Genomic DNA, 21,756 nt, shown 5'->3' with positions numbered 1-21,756 from the left:
CTCCTGAAGTCCACTATCGTCTCCACTGTTTTGAGTGTGTTCAGCTCCAAGTTGTTGAGACTGCACCAGACAGCCAGCTGCTCAGCCTCTTTTCTGTAAGCAGACTCGTCACCGTCCTGGATGAGACAGATGACTGTAGTGTCGTCTGCAAACTTCAGGAGCTTGACAGAGGGGTCTTTACAGTCACATTCATACATGTACAAGAAGAAAAGCAGTGGGGATCAGAACGCAGCCCTGAGGGGCACCAGTGTTGGTGGAGTGGCTGTTTGACATGAATTTCCCCAGTCTCACTAGTTGTTGCCTATCTGTCAGAAAGCTGGTGATCCACTGACAGATAGATCTAGGAACAGAGAGCTGGGTCAGTTTGGTCTGGAGGGCTGTTGGGATGATGGTGCTGAAAGCTGAACTAAAGTCCACAAACAGGATCCTCACATAAATTCCTGTTTTGTCCAGATGTTGCAGGATGAAGTGCAGTCCCATTTTTACTGCATCATCCACGGACCCCCATTCACATAAAGGCAAACTGCAGGGGGTCCAGTAAGGGTCCAGTGATGTCCTTCAGATAAGCCAGAACCAGTTTTTCAAACGACTTCATGAAGACAGACGTTAGGGCCACAGGTCTGTAGTCGTTAAGTCCTTTTATCTTGGGTTTCTTTGGAACGGGGATGATGGTGGAGCGTTAGAAGCAAGAAACTACACAACACAACTCCAGAGATCTGTTTGAAGATCTGTGAAAAGATGGGGGCCATCTGGTCAGCACAGGTTTTTAGACAGGCTGGTGTAATGCCATCTGAGCCTGTTGCCTTTCTTCTTTTGTTCTTCCTGAAGACCTGGCACACATCGTCCTCACTGATTTGAAGAGCATGAGGTGGGGGGAGGGGGATTGCAGAAGGTGTTAACGGTTGTGTAGAGAGATGGTCAGAACAGGTGTGGGGGTTTCAAATCTACAATAAAACTCATTCAGGTCATTAGCAAGTTGTTGATTTGCCTCAGTGCAGGGAGATGGTGTCTTGTAGTTTTTAATGGATCTCAGACCTTTCCACACTGAAGTTGAGTTATTGGAAGTGAACTGATCTTCCAACTTTTTAGCGTAGGTCCTTTTAGCCACTCTAATCTCTTTATTCAGTGGGTTCCTGGCCTGATTGTACAAGACTCTGTTCCCATTTCTGTGGGCATCTTCTTTGGCCTGATGAAGAAATGTCTAAGTTTTGCTGTAAACCATGGCTTATCATTGTTAAATGTTAAATAAGTCCTGGTAGGAATGCATATATCCACACAAAAACTAATATAGGATGTTACAGTCTCTGTGAGTTCGTCCAGATCGGTGGTTGCAGCTTCAAAAACACTCCAATCAGTGAGGTCGAAATAGGCTTTTAAAGCCCACTCTGTTTTGTTGTTCAATCTCTTTACAGTCTTTACTACAGGTTTTGCAGATTTAAGTTTTTGCTTGTAGGTTGCTATAAGAACCAGGCAGTGATCAGACAGCCCCAAAGCTGTTCATGGAACAGAGTAATTTGCATATTTTATTGCTGTGTAACAGTGATCTAGTATATTACTGTCTCTGGTGGGACATGTAACAGGCTGTCTTTATTTTGGCAGTTCACAGGAGAAATTGGCTTTATCAAAGTCCCCAAGAATGATTAAAACAGAGTCCGGGTGTTGTTGTTCTGTCTCTGTAAAACCAGACTCACGTGTGCTTGTGGATGAATGTAAACACTCACAAGAATGGCGAATAGAATGGTTTACAGTTAATGAAGAGCATTTTACAGTTTACAGTTAATGAAGAAGTTCGTCTGTTTTGTTGGGTAGAGAGTGGAGATTTGCCAGATGGATGCTAGGCAACGGCGTTCGAAATCCACGCTTTCTGAGCTTTACTAGCGTGCTAGCTCTCTTCCCCCGTCAGCGCGTCCTGTAGCGCTTGATCAGCGCTACTGCTCCGCCGACTTCAAGGCTCAGTAAAACATCCGAATAATTTAAATCCGGTGGAAGATTTGTGGTGTGTTCTGCTGAATGTTCAGCAGTTGTGCTATATAAATAAACTGACATTGACCTTGACTTTGCGCACTTCCTATACTTTATCTGTTTAACATTTATTGCTATCCTTCAAGACCCACTTAACAATAAACACAGACCATTGCATGCAATTAGTTGTTCTGGAATCAAACCCACTTTTTTTTCTTTTTGTACTTTAAATTTGGAAAAGCAAATGTTTTTTTTTTTTTTTTTTTTTTTTTTAGTGTCCTTACCACCAAGGGAAGACTGGCAAACAATGCACACTAATTATATAAGCACCTTACTGTTTGTGTTCAAAATCCACTCAAAGTGGTCGTCCACCCTGTTACTCCTTTCCAATCCTGTTTTTGATGCCAATTTGTGGTGGATCCTGCTTTTTCTATGAAGAATCACTCTTGAAGTCTTGGAGTTTTGATGCAGAGAATCTCTAGAATTTTTTTTCTGTACCCTCTTTTATACAGTTTTTTTTTTTTCTCAATGTGTGTTCAGTGCATCTCATACATATTTTTTTATGCTATGGATGCAGTCAGGAGGCCTTAATTGTATGTTCTGTGAAAGTAAGAGCCCCATCATATGCTTCACCATATGTCTAAACATTCCATTCTCATACAGATTTCTACACACGCAGACAAATATACATGATTATAATAGTAGAATAATTTAATACATAAATGTCTATATTCACATTGATTATACTTGAATAATTTCTATTTTTTATTAATAAACTGGTTATTAATATATATATATAATAACCTGGTATACAGCATTGCACTTGTGATGTGAAGCACTTCAGTACGAATCCTATAAAACATGAATCAGAAAATATGTTTTTATCTCTAATTTGCTTTTGGGTTTAGTGTTGTTAGTACGTTAATATGTATATTTTAGTGCCATTTACTGGATATTTCATTTCCAAACTGCTGTGATGCATTCAACAGCTAACATAAAACACTGCCAGATTCATGTTAATCTGTTTCAGACAAAACTAAATGCTGTTTTAGCACCACTCACTGGACCTTTTTTTTTTTTTTTAAGTGTCACAAAATGTGCAACAAAGTAATTTCATTTTGCAAAACTGGTGCCACAGACACATTTTTTCCATTGAGTCTGGGTTTCAAAAATGACCACTACTAAATTGTCCAAATACTTCTGCTGTGGACCATTTGTAATGCAAATCTTCCATTTAATGTTGTGGGTTAAATCGGTAGTTTTGTGCACTAATTCTGTTGTGCTGAGGATTAATTACTTTGTGTTGTGGGCTAAATCCCATATGTTGTTAGTAAATCCCTTTGTATTTGTTATCTTAATAGTGTTGTGTTGTACCCCCACAAGTCTTACTGAAAGAAAGAACAGAAAATTGGCATCATATTCCAGCTAAAAAAAGTCTGAGCATGCTCTAACACACCCACTCTTTCTCTCTTTTTTGAGTAAGTATATGAATACATTTACACAAATATGAGACCGAAAGCTTTGGTCTGTGATCCAGTTCATGCTGTGAGTTTTGGCCTGAATTGATTCTTTAAGCAAACCAGTCTCCTTTGGTGGGCTGAGGCTCAGGAGGGTGCTGCAGTCGCAAGGAGAGATTAACATGGTGGGCGAGGGCGATGACCTTCCAGTCTGAGTGAGATCTTCCCTGCCACTGATGCCAATTATACCTTCATGCCATCAGCTTCACACAGACACCTTCTGAACTGAACCTCTGTCCTATAATCCCATAGGTCTCTCTACCACCATCTCAGACACCCCGTAGAGGAGAAGGACTTCCGAGCAATTACCATGGAGTCATTCCTTGTCTCAAAACGTAATCTTCTATTTACATATCACTCTGAAGTCCTGCACCACTTAAAACCCCATTTGTGCTCATGCTGCTTCAGGTCTTGAGTTAAATGTTCTCTTCTCTTTGAGATCCTGTGGTGGAGGCTATTAAACAAGCACACTGACACTGTTAATTCGTTGGTAACAGTCATATCCATGCTCAGAATACTCAAAGTGGCTTTATATTTCCATTTATTTCCAGGATAAGTCGTGTATTTATTTTATTTATTTACTTTTTTTTATTCTGAATGTGACAGCATAAAACAACACTGTTACATTGTCAACTCTATGAGCTCCGGTTGCCACGTAAAAGCTTGTGTGTACTCTGTAGATGCAGAGTAGTAAATATAATCCTTTCTTTTTGTTAATGTAATAGATCCAACAACAGAAGAGTTAATGTTTCCTCCCTTTCTGGTGTCTTACTGGAACAGTGAGGGGGAGGAGGGGGAGAGGGATCAGATAAAAACCTTTAACACAGAGAGTGTAAAGTAAAATATTTATTTATTTATTTTTTATTTTTATTTTTTTGCCTCAGCATGGACTGCAGTTGTGGCAATCAAATCCAATGTGAACAATTCAGTTTCATAGCAATATTCGATTGAATATATATATATATATATATATATACATACAGGTCCTTCTCAAAAAATTAGCATATTGTGAAAAAAGTTCATTATTTTCCATAATGTAATGATAAAAACATTTAACTTTCAATAATTTTAGATTCATTGCACCCAACTGAATATTCAGGTCTGTTATTGTTTTAATATGATGGATTTGGATACAGCTCATGAAAACCCAAAATTCTATCTCAAAAAAAAATGAGCATATCATGAAAAGGTTCTCTAAACGAGCTATACCTAATCATCTGAATAACCTTATTAACTCTAAACACCTTGCAAAGATTCCTGAGGCTTTTAAAAAAACGCCCAGCCTGGTTTCATTACAACACAGCAATCATGGGAAGCTGCCGAACGGACTGCTGTCCAGAAGGCCATCATTGGACACAATACTGATGATTTTGGCATACAGCTCTTAAAACCCTAAAATTCCTATCTCAAAAAAGGTTTTAACATATCATGAAAAGGTTCTCTAAGCGAGCGTATTAACCTGCCTAATCATCTGAATCAACCTAATTAACTCTAGCAAACACCTGCAAAAAGATTCCTGAGGCTTTTTAAAAAACTCCCAGCCTGGTTCAAAATTGAACCACTCAAAACACGCCACATCAGTGAGGGTTAAGACTGCCAGTCAGCTGGCTGCTTGTCCAGAAGGCCATCATTGACACCCTGCCAAGCGAGGAGGAGTGAAGATTTCACAGAAAAATTTCTGAGCGAATAGGCTGTTCCCATGGGGGTACTGTCATCAAAGGCACCTCCAATTGGGAGAGTCTGTGGGAAGGAAAAAGTGTGACGCAAGGGAAGCAGCTGATGAAGCTTAAGGCGAGAAGCATCCTGGGCCCTCCATAACACATCAGCCAGACTCAGGATGATGCCTACATGCCACGCCGCATTGAAGCAGTTATGGCTGCAGAAGGACCGACCGATTGAGGAATAACTGACACATAATTATTTGCACGGTTGGGGGACCTGGTCGGATGAAATTGCAATTTTTGAGATGGACTGTGAGTCTGGAGTAAGCCAAAAACATCCAGAGCCACTGTGCAATGAGGCTAAAATATGTGCTTTTGAACCAGAAAAATAAGGCGGCTAATTTTTTGAGCGCCTGACCTGGGTTCATCAGAGAAGCAGCACTTGACTGTTGCTCTCAAGTATGGTCAAATGTTTTTATTTCTTTAATTTGGGCCATTCTGGATAGGAAATCCCAAATTCAGCATGTCATTGGAATATAAACTGAAGACCAATACAAAGAAAGGTTTTATCTGGCCAAGTATAGGCTGAAAAAGGTCAAGCATTAGCACTCCATACTAGTTGGGGGCCTGGCTACTGCAAATGCGGCCGTTGGCATGGAGCACTTCAGTCGTGGTCCATGCTTCAGGTGTATGAAGCCCAAAGCTTGATCATGGAGATTCAGATCTTCTGCATTGATGGGTCTGGCTATCGCAAATCTTCCACTTCACAATACTCCAGGATTTGTATGTTAAACCAATGTGTCTTTATTGGGGCCAAGGTATTGTCCTGCACTCACATTGTGCTTTTCAGTTTCTTAAAATATCTAATCAGGAAAGTTAATCTGTAATCAGCTTCATAGGCTATAATAATATGTGGCTGCAATGATGTACATGATTGTGTTTTTGAGAAAATGAAAATGTCTAGTGGTTTGAAAACGACGATGGCAAATGCTTGAATAAGTTCCAAGATAAAAACACCACTTACGTAAATGGTTCCCGGGACTTTGCGAACCAGCTTGTAGACCTAGAATGCTCAATTCTAATGATGTGGCAATCTCTCCTTACTCACTTACAGAAAACCTCATAGATTTAAATTTTACAGACAGGCTGTGTGGAAAAGAAGTCATAGTTGAGTAGGCGCAAATTCATGAATTCACACATGAGAAGCAAAGGCCTGCAGAATGAGCTGCATAAGAGTCCATTCATCAGCGTGTCACTGAGAGGGATGAGTTACAAGAAAAGACTGTGAGGACAAAATAAAGTATATAATGTATGTTTGTAGTTTATTAGAATATATTTAATTATCACAAAAAATAATGTAATATCACTTGTGAGTGCAGTGACACATGTTTATTAGGAACAATCAAAGCTGACTTTCATGAATTTTTTGCATCATTACAGTCAGTCACACAATACTTCAGAAATCGTCTTCCTTTTAACAATCTTATTTTCTACAAAAAAAAAAAAAAAGAAATGCTTAATGTCTTTGTGGAAACTGTGATACATATTTTTAAGATTCTTTGTTGAATAAAAATGTTTAATAGAAGTAATGGAATCAAATCAAATCAAGAAGAGCTGCGAATATGTTTTTTCCTTTCAGTTTTTTTAGGGGGGCTAAATTGAAAGAACAGCAATGTTTATTACATTTGTTACCGTTACATTTATTGTTACATTTATAATTATTTACATCAAGCTTTTGAATGGTATAGTAGTGTATATTGTTATTGAAACTTCATAATATTTCACTTGATTATACATTTAGTCAGGAATTATAGTTTGAAAAAAGTCTTAATAGTAAAATGTTTACACGTTATGTGAAAACTAGTACAAGTATATAAATAAATAAAAAGAGACTTACACATGTTTATGATCTCCGCTGAATAAAGTGCTTCATTCTTTTTTTCTGAGGAAATCCAAATCTCAAATCCTCAACCACATCACATCTTTTTGGGGTGAATTATGTCTTATTCTCTCATCGCGAAGCAAACAGTAAAATAAAAAAAACTTGAAAAAACAGTCTCGCTGCGTTGTCTTCTGTTGTGTGGGCGTATTCAAAAGCCGCGCGCTTCAGTGAAACATTTGAATCTCAAAAGCGCGCTCGGCGCGGGGGCGTGGTCGCATTAGAAGATAATGAAGGGAGACGTGAAAAACGGACATCGCGTTGTTTTCATATGGATTACTTTATCACAGAATATGTGTTTTCGGCAGCACTTGTTTAGTTTAAAAGTAGACATGTCAGGCTTTCTATAGATATCTCTCTCATGTCTCTGTGTTGAGTATTCACTGAGTTACAGTTCATTTTAATGACGCGTTTGTAACTGAAGATCAGCGCAGACAAAGGCTGCAGACAGCACTCCTTGTTTGTTTTCTTTATTTTATAAGTGCACAAGTTTTGTTGTTATTATTGTCTGTATAAAAAAAAAGTAGACCCTTTACAGATTCGATTGATGTATTGATCTTATCTGTAAGATCAAAACTTGAAAGTGTAATTTAAGTTCTTTTCGGGGTATCAGGAGAAAATACCCCCACACGTGTATACGCGTTAATCGACTTCAGAGGGTTAAGGTCAGGCGAGTTTGCTGGCCAATTAAGAACAGGGATAACATGGTCCCTAAACCAGGTACTGGAAGCTTTGGCACTGTGTGCAGGTGCCAAGTTCTGTTGGAAAATGAAATCTGCATCTCCATAAAGTTGGTCAGCAGCAGGAAGCAGGAAGTGCTCTAAAACTTCCTGGTATACGGCTGTGTTGACCTTGGACCTCAGAAAACACAGTGGACCAACACCAGCGGATGACATGGCACCGCAAACCATCACTGACTGTGGAAATTTACACTGGACCTCAAGAAATGTGGATTGTGTGCCTCTCCTCTCTTCCTCCAGACTCTGGGACCCTGATATCCAAAGGAAATGCAAAATTTACTTTCATCAGAGCACATAACTTTGGACTACTCAGCAGCAGTCCAGTCCTTTTTTGAAGCGAGACACTTCTGACGCTGTCTGTTGTTCAAGAGTGGCTTGACACAAGGAATGCGACAGCTGAAACCCATGTCTTGCATACGTCTTGTGTAGTGGTTCTTAAAGCACTGACTCCAGCTGCAGTCCACTCTTTGTGAATCTCCCCCACATTTTTGAATGGGTTTTGTTTCACAATCCTCTCCAGGGTGCGATTATCCCTATTGCTTGTACACTTTTTCTATCACATCTTTTCCTTCCCTTCGCCTCTCTATTAATGTGCTTGGACACAGAGCTCTGTGAACAGCCGGCCTCTTTTGCAATGACCTTTTGTGTCTTGCCCTCCTTGTGCAAGGTGTCAATGGTCGTCTTTTGGATAACTGTCAATTCAGCAGTCTTCTCCATGATTGTGTAGCCTACAGAATTAAACTGAGAGACAATTTAAAGGCTTTGCAGGTGTTTTGAGTTAATTAACTGATTAGAGTGTGGCACCAGGTGTCTTCAATATTGAACCTTTTCACAATATTCTTATTTTCTGAGATACTGAATTTGGGATTTTCCTTAGTTGTCAGTTATAAACATCAAAACTAAAAGAAATAAACATTTGAAATATATCAGTCTGTGTGTAATGAATAAATATAATTTACAGATTTCACTTTTTGAATGGAATTAATGAAATAAATCAACTTTTTGATGATATTCTAATTATACTGTATGACCAGCACCTGAGTATGTATGTATATATATATATATATATATATATATATATAATATATATATATATATATATATATATATATATAATATAATTAATATATATTTAATTACTCTTTAAAAGAATAGTTCACCCAAAATGTAAAATTTACTCACCCAAGATGTAGATGAGTTTGGTTCCTTATCTGGACAGATTTGGAGAAAATTTGCATTATGGGAGTCCAAACAGCTGATAAAAGCATCACAATAACACAAGTAGTCGACATATCTCCAATCAATCAATTATTGTCTTGTGAGGTAAATGTTTTGTGTTTATAATAAGCAAGAAGTTTTTTAACTTCAAATAACTGGTTCCAGAAAAGATATGTGTCCCTGAGAATATTGCTTTCTCATTTTATTTTAATTGATGGATTGGAGTTGTGTGGATTAATTTTGGATTATTCAATTCACTTCAGAACAAATTTATTTGTATAGCACTTTTCAAAATATACATTTATTTATGTATTTATTTATTGTTTTTTCAAAACAGCTTTAAAGAAAATGCATGTGTCTACATAACAATTTAGAGTGGTCTGTTATCAGAAGTGAATGTGTCCAAGTAATGTTCATTTCACAAATTAACAGTTTAAGGTAATAGAATCATGCAGTTTGCTAACATGAAATTAATTGGATTATTGTGATTTGTGGAAGTGATGTAGTGCTAAATTTCTCAAAATCTGAAGAAACAAACTCAGCTACATCTTGGATGGCCTGAGTGGGAGTAAATTTTAATTTTGGGGTGAACTATTTCTTTAAGACCTTTTCAACATTCAGACATGTCAAAGCCATAAAGGGTGTTGCCAGTTTTGTTTTCCCCTTTTTTAAAATGTATATTTCTCTCATTTTATTTTAAAGGTCTATTCAGTAGTTCTTTAACTAGCATTAGTAATACTGTTCTTCATGTACTTTACCGAGCTGCCATTCATTGACATAGATCAGCAAAGATCATCTCTGACTTTTATGTAAATGACACTTAATGGAGACAATTAACTCCCTTACGTGTCTAAAAAAAGAAGCAACTTGGGCATCACTACTGCTACTATATGTATAGGGACACATACAGAGTTTACTTCTTACTTTGTACAACTTTTTAATTTAGCACCAAACTTCTGAAAGCAACCACAGAATGCCCTCCACCGCAACATGATGTCTGCCCTGCCTCTTCATGGGGATTTCGGTTTAATTGCTTAATAATAAATAAATGCCTAATTATAAATGGTGCATCACAGAGTTCTCTCAGTGTGCAAATCAACCCTGCCACTCATGATATTTTTGAAATCTGACTCGAAATCTCCTCAAAAACACATTAGCGTGGGCACTCGCTCACTCTCACTCTCTGTCTGTCTGTCTATCTGGCTTCCTCCTGGAATGCCCTTTAATTACAGGTTTACATCAGTCCACAAGCTCTATGGGAGCTGAACAGCTGCTCTGCTCAATGGTCCATTTCAAAGCAACATAGGCTCCTGAAGTACCTGCGTGTGTCAGGCAGATGTTCATTAGCTAGTTCTTCATCTCGGTGCTGATAACAATGGGCTGGCAAAGTTTCTTGTCCTTTCATGGTGGTGTCTTCTCCATCCTCTACAGCCTCTCCTCCTCTCACACCCCTCCCTTCTCCATCTCTCTGTGCCAGAACAGACCAAACAATCAAAGTGTCAAAAACTTTCTGAAGTCAGACGAAGGGGCCATTTGACTGTAAAAAAGGTCTGGATTGTGCTCAGAGTGATGAGAGGAAGAGTATATGGTCATACAATACACTACATGATCCAGCATGAATGAATGTGTCGTTTGTGTCAATTTTAAGGTGATTTTTATATGTTGATCATATTTTCTCAGTGCCCATTTAAAGGCAACATATACTTGAAGGAAACACATCACTGTTTTGAGCCATTCACACAGAATAAGTTCACAAATGGTTTGCTCACCGGGATCCATTCCTAGCTTGAAACCAATTTTCAAAGATAGCCCAGTGGACTTTAACAAATGGGGCACACTCACAAATATCCATATAGGTCAAAACATTTACATCTTCATTGGAGTGGCCCTTAAGGAAAAGGCACTCTTATGGAGAGTCAGGATAACTTTTTCATATATCGCATGGCTTAAGATAAAAGGAACAAGATGCCCCTGTGAAAATCTAATATATATATATATATATATATATATATATATATATATATATATATATATATATATATATAATATATATATATATATATATATATATATATATATATACTGATGTGCTGTTTAACATTGCAGGGAGTATTATTCAGCCTGATGTTATATCAAGTGCTCATAAAATACAATTAAGTGCTGTAAGAGAGCATTTCAGAGAGAAAGAACAATAACAGTAGGTTATCCAAATTTTTTTAATAATTATTATTATTATTATTATTATTACTATTATTATTTTATTTATTTTTTTGGTAAAGAAGTACATCTTAAAATGTAACCAAAAAAGCAATTAAAAATAACGAAATATTTTAATGATTCAATGTCATGAAAAAAGTGCCTTTTTTTCTCACACAGGGATGCAACATGAATAATGTATGCATAGGATGACTTGCTGCTTTAGATGAATGAGAAGTAATGTCTTTGAAAGCTGTAGGAGGATCTGTGGCAAGAAACATTTTCTCAAATTGTGGTCATTTATATTGGCATATTTTATCTTCAGTTCTAATTTTGACATAATTTGAATTGCATTGTGTAAATAATGTCACAACTAAAATAATAATTCAAAGCAGAAGAGATGTGGAATAAATATAATTAGTTAGAAGATTGCTATGGAAACAAGCAATGACCATTTGACGTAAATTACAATGCAGTTTGCAAGTTGATGCCTTGAGGTAGACAGCATGACAGGAACAGGAAAAAAAAAAAAATTAACAAATTAATTAAAGTGCAACAATGTGTATTTTTATAATATGGTAAAATCCAGATTGCAGTTTTAAGTATATTGGAAAACCCCTGCAGAGCACAGGTTTTAAATAATAATAATAATAATAATAATAATAATAATAATAATAATAATAATAATAATAATAATAAATACAATTCTGCAATGTCCTATCCTCAGTTTCTCACTGAATGTGTCAAAGTTTAACTAAATGCAGTATCAACAGAAGGGAGAGAATGATTTAATATATTTTTTATTGTGTTGGATCATGTCACCAAATAATGTTTACTGTATTCCTTTCTATGTGAAGATGAAGGTTACAGGATTGTACTAATCAGTGAAGCAACATCAGGGCTGTCACACACATTTAGTATGACTGTAACCATTTGGCCTCATGCCTGGTTACAACAACACAATAATATCCACAAATCAAAGCTGGAATCAGGAAATAACACTATAATTATAATTCAACCAAGATGTGCATTCTTTTGCTTATTTCTACATAATATTATAGTGAGTAAAAAAAAAAAAAACTGACCACGAATCTTTGTTCTGCATGCATAAAGCATGTATTGTCTATTGTCTTTTACAATATTAGGGTCACCATAAATCTGTATATAATAATTACATATTCCGCTATCATGCCTAATCTGCTAGTGATTCAAATTCATCTACCTTATGGTGCCACAAACTGCAAGTTAAATCTGTTTTAAAGGAGCCTTGAAAAAGATGCATAAAAATGTCAATATACAATACTGCTCCATACAACACTTTATATCCTACAGTATTAATGATTACAGGCCCTGCTGGAGGGAAGAATGTATTTACTCTTATTACAGTATTTACAGCAGAAACAACAACAACAAAAGATCTGCATCCACTTGTCAATGTCCTTATAAGTTAGGAAGCACATGCTTTGCTTTCGGTGTCACTACGAACGTAGTGTTTTGTGGATGGCCCATCGCTGGCAGGGACACACAGGGTGTCAGTGTAGGTTGATAAGTGGTTCTGATGTGCCACTAGCACAGCCAAGAATGTCACCGTAAGAAACTCAAAGCTCCATCACAACTCTTTCTCTCAGTCTAGGGCTGGAGACCCATGGCTACAAATGACTTGTTTATTTAAATCTGCCCAGCATGACCATGAGCCTTTTAAGCAGAATATGATTGAACTGCAGTATGCAACATAGAAGTGTATCAACTGAGCTTTCAAACATGTGTCACAATATGTGTACTGAATAATGATTTCTCCACATTTAGAGCATCTATGCGAGAAACTCAAGATGCACTGAACAATAAATATAGTCCAACAGTTGGCAGCAGCCAATGTTATGATCCTGGATGTTTTGTAGATTTAGCTGTTTGGCCAAAACTCAAGCCTATGATTCTGCATTAAACACAGGCATCCCATTTATATATTAATTTGGATTTCTTCCAAAATGCAAGCCCTTCCCGTAGCTTGATGCACCATTTTCCTTTAAGAGAAATGTGTTTTCACAGTTCACCAGGGAGAGTATTGAGCTGTTTACCCAGAGCAATATGATGCCATCATTAGTCGCCATGATCCATTTTGGCAAGTATTCAAATTGATTTTTCAATGCATCACTGAAATCACTGGGGGCCTCAGAACCAAGCAACTTTTCTCCTTCCAGAGACGACTTAACACTTCACAAGCATTCATATAACCTTAATATGCATAGCAGATGCTTAACAAATTGCAGGGAATGGGTTTCCCTTTGACAAATGAAGACAAGACATATTCGTTTTGCTGTTCTTGCCATCTTGTGGTTGTGTTTGTGATACAATTTGGCATGGTGATCTAATGAATATTTGTATGTATTTAAGTTAAATGTGGTTATTCCATATACACTGAGGTACTGAGTAAGAGTCTTTATGCAATCTATGAATATTTATCTCAATCACATTAATTTATTGCACTTTACTCAACTACTTCAGCATCAGCATAACATTATGACCACCTTCCTAATATTGTTTTGGCCCCCCTTTTGCTGCCTAAACAACCCTGACCCATCGAGGAATGGACTCCACTAGACCCCTGAAGGTGTGCTGTGGTATCTGGAACCAAGATGTAAGCAGCGGATCCTTTAAGTCCTGTAAATTGTGAGGTGGAGCCTATATGGATTGGACTTGTTTGTTCAGCACATCCCACAGATCCTCAATTGGATTGGGATCAGTGGAATTTGGAGGCCAAGTCAACATCTCCGGCCTCACAACCGCAGACCACGTGTAGCCACACCAGCCAAGGACCTCCACATCCAGCATCTTCACCTCCAAGATCGTCTGAAACCAGCCACCCGGACAGCTGCTGCAGCAATTGGTTTGCATAACCAAAGAATTTCTGCACAAACTGTCAGAAACCGTCTCAGGGAAGCTCATCTGCATGCTCGTCATCCTCATCGGGGTCTCGCACTGACTGCAGTTCGTCGTCGTAACCAACTTGAGTGGGCAAATGCTCACATTCGATGGCATCTGGCACTTTGGAGAGGTGTTCTCTTCATGAATGAATCCTGGTTTTCACTGTACAGGGCAGATGGCAGACAGTGTGTATGGCATCGTGTAGGAGAGCGGTTTGCTGATGTCAACGTTGTGGATCGAGTGGCCCATGGTGGTTGTGGGGTTATGGTATGGACAGGCGTATGTTAAGGACAACGAACACAGGTGCATTTTATTGATGGCATTTTGAATGCACAGCGATACCGTTACGAGATCCTGAGGCCCATTGTTGTGCCATTCATCCACGACCATCACCTCATGTTGCAGCATGATAATGCATGGCCCCATGTTGCAAGGATCTGTACACAATTCCTGGAAGCTGAAAACATCCCAGTTCTTGCATGGCCAGCATACTCACCAGACATGTCACCCATTGAGCATGTTTGGGATGCTCTGGATCAGCGTATATACGACAGTGTGTTCCAGTTCCTGCCAATATCCAGCAACTTCGCACAGCCATTGAAGAGGAGTGGACCAACATTCCGCAGGCCACAATAAACAACCATATCAACTATATGCGTAGCACATCTTTAGCAAAACGTTAGTCAAACCAGATACCAAACCATATACCAACTTATAATCGGACCCCCCCAATACAGTAAAACTGCACATTTAGAGTGGCATTTTATTGTGGCCAGCCTAAGGCACACCTGTGCAATAATCATGCTGTCTAATCAGCATCTTGATATGCTACACCTGTGAGGTGGATGGATTATCTCAGCAAAGGGGAAGTGCTCACTAACACAGATTTAGACAGATTTGTGAACAATATTAGAGAGAAATAGGCCTTTTGTGTACATAGGAAAAAAGTCTTAGATCTTTGAGTTCAGCTCATGAAAAATGGGGGCAAAAACAAAAGTGTTGAGTTTATTATTTTGTTCAGTGTATACATACATACATACATACATACATACATATCAAGATGCAATAAAAAAAAAAAAAAACATAAATATTATTTAAAAACTAAAGACCAATCGATCATCATGTACAACACATAGAACATTTTTTTTTTTCAATTGCTAACATCCTTTTGTCCAATCTGTAGTCACATTTTCAAAACACTATACACAATTAGCACAACATCAGCCTGTTGTGACCATACCTTTAACACAATTCATGTTGTTTTCACACAATATTCAGTCAATTAACACGTTTCTAAAATGCTTAAATTTTATTTTCATATAAGCTTACCCCATACCAAAATCATAGATCTTTCTTATCTTTTTACAAATGCTTAAACACAGCATGACAGAAATGAAGACCTAATGTTCCAAACTTTAAATATAGTGTAAAGCCTGTACTTCTGCAATAACAGCAACTCAAAAGTATTGAAAAATATCACTATATAAAATATTGTAACGACTGATAAGCATTTTTAAGTAACAGATCACTAAAATATTTAAAAATAACTGATTCCAGTCTCAGTTGGAGGAATAGTCAGGTGTTGATGCTCTTTCAATTACATCAACAGAGTAAAAAAAAAACCTCTCTGAATTGGTTTTGTGGATGCAGAACAACACAAAGAATCAGAGAGAGAAAAAATAATGCCTGGAAGAGGGAGAGGAATAGTTGGAGAAGGGAGAGGAGTAGTTGGATCAGGAGAAGATAGGTAAGGGAGAAGAAGAGGTAAGGGAGGGGGTAAGAACGTGTGCTGGACTGTGCATTTTTATGTTTGTTTGTTTGTTTGTTTTTGTTTTTCCCTCTTACACATGTGGAACCTATGAAAGCTTATTTCTGCCATGGAATATAAAGGGTAAATGGTAATTATGGCTTTGTTTCATCTCACAGCTCTGACTTTTATTTCTTGCAGTTGTGAATTTATCTCACAATTCTGATAAAGTCTGAATTCCAAGATTTAAACTCGCAATTTCAAGAACAGAAGTCCAAATTGTGAGATAAAAAGTTCACAATTACCGTTTTTATCCTGCGATGGAAACAAGCTTGCATAGTAACTGTGCATTTTTATGTTTGTTTGTTTTCCTCCTTACACATGTAGAACCTATGAAACCTTATTTCTGCATTGGAATATAAAGGGTAAAGGGTAATTGTGACTTTTTTTTCATCTTAAAGTTCTGAGTTTTATTTCTTGCAATTGTAAATTCATCTCCCAATTCTGATAAAGTCTGAACTGCAAGATGTAAACTCGCAATTCCAAGAATAGAAGTCCAAATTGTGAGATAAGAAGTTTTTACCATTTACCGTTTTTACATTTTTATCCTGTGACGGAAACAAGCTTACATAGTAACCAAAGGCCATGTATGTTGTAATTTTTGTTGATCACTGGCATCAGCTACCATGGGGGCACCATCCACATCCAGCACCGACCCACTGGAGAGCAACTTCAATCAAGGTTCCAATTGAATTTCTGCATAGAGGACCCTATTTTTTTCTATTGTACATTCTATAAAGTAATGACTCATTCAGTTTTAGACAGTATGATGCCAAGAATGAACACATGCAACACTTAAAAATGTAAAATGGGTTTCAGTTGAAGGTAACTAAATTACAAAAAAACAACGGATTGTTATATTGTCTATGCAAGTAGAACTGAAACATGTATATCAAACATGTACAAAAAAGTAATGCAGTTTTTGTAAAGCCATCAGCTGTTAGTATTTTGACAGTCACTGTGCTGTGATTGACAATATGTTCCTATTGGAAAGAAAAGTAGTGTTAATGTTTTGTCCGAATGACTTGATTTTGAATTGGGTTTGTTGTGTTTTGACAGAGTTAGTATATGTAGAAAAAGGTATTCAGCATTTTGAAATGTAGAGTTTGTATTTATTTAACAAAATGTGGTTTTGGCCAGAAAATTAACTATTTGGCTAATTGTGTGATGTAGGTGTGTTGCTGTGTTAAGAGTTTAGAAAAAGTACTTTAACCCTCTGGAGTCGATTAACGCGTATACGCGTTTTGGGGTATTTTCTCCTGATAACCCCGAAAAGAACTTAAATTACACTTTCAGTTTTGATCATACAGATAAGTGCAATACATCAATCGAATCTGTAAAGGGTCTACTTTTTTTTGTATACAGACATAATAACAACAAAACTTTGTGCACTTATAAAATAAAGATAACAAACAAGGAGTGCTGTCTGCAGCCTTTGTCTGCGCTGATCTTCAGATACAAATGCGTCATTAAAATGAACTGTAACTCAGTGAATACTCAGTATTGGTAAATGCTTGTTAGCAATAAAAAAAAAAAAAAAAACTGTAATACACCAAATTTCACAAAAAGCAGTTACATTATTTGTAAGACTGTAATATTCTAATTCTGTTCTTATTTTTGCTGTCACCAAACACATAAACATTACTGTAGGATCAGTTGCTGCCAACTCTATAGGCCCTTATTTTTTCCTCATTTTCCATATGGCCAATCTTGCTGTCCCTATTAAATAATTCAATAAGCATACTCTCCTTCTTAATAAAAAAATATATTTCAGTCCTCCTATAAATATTTTGTCTGAAAATTCTCCTGTAAACCCTTGAAACCAAGTTATAAGTAATTCAAACAAATTATTTAGTCTACTACACTTAAAAAAAAAAACAAAGCTCTAAAGCTTCTCCCTCACGACATCTTTTTTACAAATGCTTAAACACAGCATGACAGAAATGAAGGCCCAATGTTCCAAACTTTAATTATAGTGTAAAGCCTCTACTTCTGCAACAGCAACTCAAAAGTATAAAAAAAAAAAAAAAAAAAATAAATAAAAATAATATATCTCTATACCGGATATTGTAAGAACTGATAAGCATTTTTAACATATTAAACATATTAGTAAAATATTTAGAAATTAATAATTAGCTGATTAGGAATAATTAGCTGATTCCAGTCTCAGTTGGAGGAATAGTCAGGTGTTGATGCTCTTTCCATTACATCAACATAGAATAAAAAAAAGACCTCTTTGAATTGGTTTCGTGGATGCAGAACAACACAAAGAATCAGAAAGAGAAAAATAATGCATGGGAGAAGGAGTGGAATAGCTGGATCAGAAAAAGGGAGAAGAAGAGGTAAGGGAGGGGGTAAGAATGTGATGCTGGACTGTGCATTTTTATGTTTGTTTGTTTTCCTCCTTACACATGTAGAACCTATGAAAGCTTATTTCTGCATTGGAATATAAAGGGTAAAGGGTAATTGTGACTTTTTTTTTCATCTTAAAGTTCTGAGTTTTATTTCTTGCAATTGTAAATTCATCTCCCAATTCTGATAAAGTCTGAACTGCAAGATGTAAGACTCGCAATTCCAAGAATAGAAGTCCAAATTGTGAGATAAAAAGTTTTTACCATTTACCGTTTTTACATTTTTATCCTGTGACGGAAACAAGCTTACATAGTAACCAAAGGCCATGTATGTTGTAATTTTTGTTGATCACTGGCATCAGCTACCATGGGGGCACCATCCACATCCAACCCCCACACACTGAAGAGCAATTTCAATCAAGGTTCCGATTGAAGGACCCTAATTTTTCTATTGTACATTCTATAAAGTAACGACTCATTCAGTTTTAGACAGTATGTTGCCAAGAATGAACACATTCAACACTTTGAAAATGTAAAATGTGTTTCAGTTGAAGGTAACTAAATTACAAAAACAATGGATTTTTATATTGTCTATATGCAGGTAGAACTGAAACATGTATGTCAAACATGTACAAGAAAGTAATGCAGTTTTTGTAAAGCCATCAACTGTTAGTATTTTGACAGTCACTGTGCGGTGATTGACTATATGTTCTTATTGGATAGAAAAGTAGTGTTAATGTTTTGTCCGAATGACTCGATTTTGAATTGGGTTTGCTGTGTTTTGATTGAGTACTAACTCTATCAAACACAGCAAACCCAATTCAAAATCGGAATTGAAATTAAAAAAACCTGTAATGAACTCTGCCTTTGCATTTTCTGCAAAACGTTAGAAGTTACACCAAGGCAAAAGGCCGTAACTTCCACATTATCAATATTTGGTTGCTGATCAATCACTTAATTGTGAACTGTTAGTAGGCTAGTCTACTGATTTTATGATTGATCATGCTAGCTATGGCATTCGAGTCCACACGCGTCCAACTAGAAGTGATAGCCTGGTGAATAATCTGCATTACAAAAAAGAAAAAAAAAAAAAAACTTTAAAGGTTGTTCACGATTACGTATTGCTGCCAAGGTATCTTGTCTTTACAGTGCTTTGTTAAATTGAGCTGTTTGGTAGATCACGATCCATCTAATTCATTTGTCTACACCGTAATTAAAATGTGGCTGACTTTAATGGACAGTACAACAAAGGTAGATCACAGTATAACTCCAAACCGGCACCATAACTTCATATTGATGCGTGTCTAAACAAAGTCAGAACTCTGTAACTCAATTTGAGCGTTCCAATCAAAGTGAAAGAACGGAAATGGTGTTATACGGTGTTCTGCCTTGGTTTCTCTGGGGCTTTTCAAAGTTAAAGTTGAGACGACCCATTATTTTCTCAGAAAAACAATGAAATTGACTCAAGATACTTATACACATGATAAAGGATGTCTTGAATATCCCCAAAATATCAATAACTCATTTTCAACAAAAAAATTGCCTTTGCATGGCAGTATGGCCCTGTGAATAATCCTCCACTGCAGATCAGCAGTTCTAGGTCCTCCATCTGTCTCTTACAAGGAAATCTGGCCCAACACAAACCTAGCAATCTTGAAATGCCTTTTGTCTCTTTAGTGACTTTTGATGAATCACCTTGACTGTTGTGCGGTAAAGTGCCTTCTTTGAAGCACAATCCAGATAATTCAATTGAGGAGTCCGTAAATTCATGATTGAATCAGCAACTTCTCCATCATTCTCATCAGCAACAAAACCAATCCTTGGAAATGTTTGTCTGTCGCTCTGGTTTAACAATTGTCCTCTTGCTATACTTTCTCCATTAATGTCTTGTATTGCCAGAGAAATTTCCTCTATCAGTTTTGTTGCAAGTCTCTGCAGTCATAAACCAGTCACTTCCTTAAAGGGGTCATAGGATGCTACATTAGGTAGACATCCAAAACGTCACTTCTACCGCCGCTCGTACCGCCGCCGCGGCGTCTGAAAAGTGCATTTGCAGCTTTTGACCGCTGAGTGGCGCTTTAATCACAAGTTTTCAAACAAGCGCATCAAAGCACATTTTCGCAAATAGACGTCAGTTTTGCCTCTCTGATGTGTTACATTTGACAGCTGCAGTCAGGGAAAATGAAAGACAAAAACACTATAGTTAAAAATATTTAATATTCACAGATGAAAGTTTGGTAATTATGAAGTTATGTGCATTTCTTAGAACGAATTCAAGCAGGATAAATGTCAAGCCTGTGCCTGAGCCTGTGCTTATATTTTCTCTAAGCTACACAGTATTACACCATATTTTAGATTTGACACATTTAATAGGTGCAGCATATTATTTATATAATATGAATTATGTGTTATATTATTCAAAAGAAATTGTGGTTTACTTTGCATCAGAGCATTCAAAGTGGTAGCCTATTTTAGTGGCTCAAGCCTGGAGGGCGAGAGCCCTATTGTTTTCCTTAGGATTATTTTTTATTATTATTATTATTATATTTTAAAATTCCTTCAATAAAACAACATGCATTTTTGTTATTCGTTAACTGTCCTTTATTTTGACAGACAACTTCTTGGGAAAATTTATTTGTCTGTAAGAAATTGTTGCTTGTTTTATAAATTATTTTCTTTTAGTAAAACGTGAGGCACTGTATAATTCCTCACCAATAAACTAAAGTTCTCTCATTATAATCACGAATAAATTAAACCTGCACGATTTAGCTAAATCATTGAAATTCTAAAGAATGGACGGATTAATAAAACGTCCTCACGATTAAACTCAAGTTCTCTCATTATAATCACCAAAGTGCAAATGATGTGTAAAAAAAAAAAGAGCTTCATTAATAGACAACTTCAGTGATTTTAAAGGGAGCCGCCGTTACTTGCTTACATAGAATTTAAGTAAAAAATAAAATAAAATTGCAGCCGCATTTAAATGCAGGTGTGTAAAATGTCTGCGTGCAAGATTTGCGCGGCGCGAGTGATGCTGAGTGCATGCGCAGCATTTATTCTTATTTGTTTTATCTTCACTACAAATCTTGTTTGGTTCTATTTTGGATAATTGCATGTAAAAAATCATTTACGTTGTAATGCATAAATGTGAATAACTATTCATATTTAAGTGTTTGTGCGAAAATTATTAATGCGCATGCAGGACAGAGAGGCGCCCTCTAGATCACTTGAATTTTTTCCTGATAATGAATTAACTTAAAATTGTGGTGTCTCACATACATGAGAAATATATCTACAGAAAGCTTGAAATGTCTTTTCAAGCGAATCAATTCAGAACGAAAGCATTGTGTAATCTGTGAAGGTTGTATGTCTCTTTAAAGGCGCGTTCATGTGGAGAGAGGCAGCACTGTAAATTTCATCTTGCAGCCGACAAGAAAACATTT

Source organism: Cyprinus carpio, chromosome A7 (genome assembly GCF_018340385.1).
Source record: "Cyprinus carpio isolate SPL01 chromosome A7, ASM1834038v1, whole genome shotgun sequence".
NCBI lineage: Eukaryota > Metazoa > Chordata > Actinopteri > Cypriniformes > Cyprinidae > Cyprinus > Cyprinus carpio.
The sequence above is the reverse complement of the archived record's forward strand: the minus strand, read 5'-3'. Positions refer to the sequence as shown.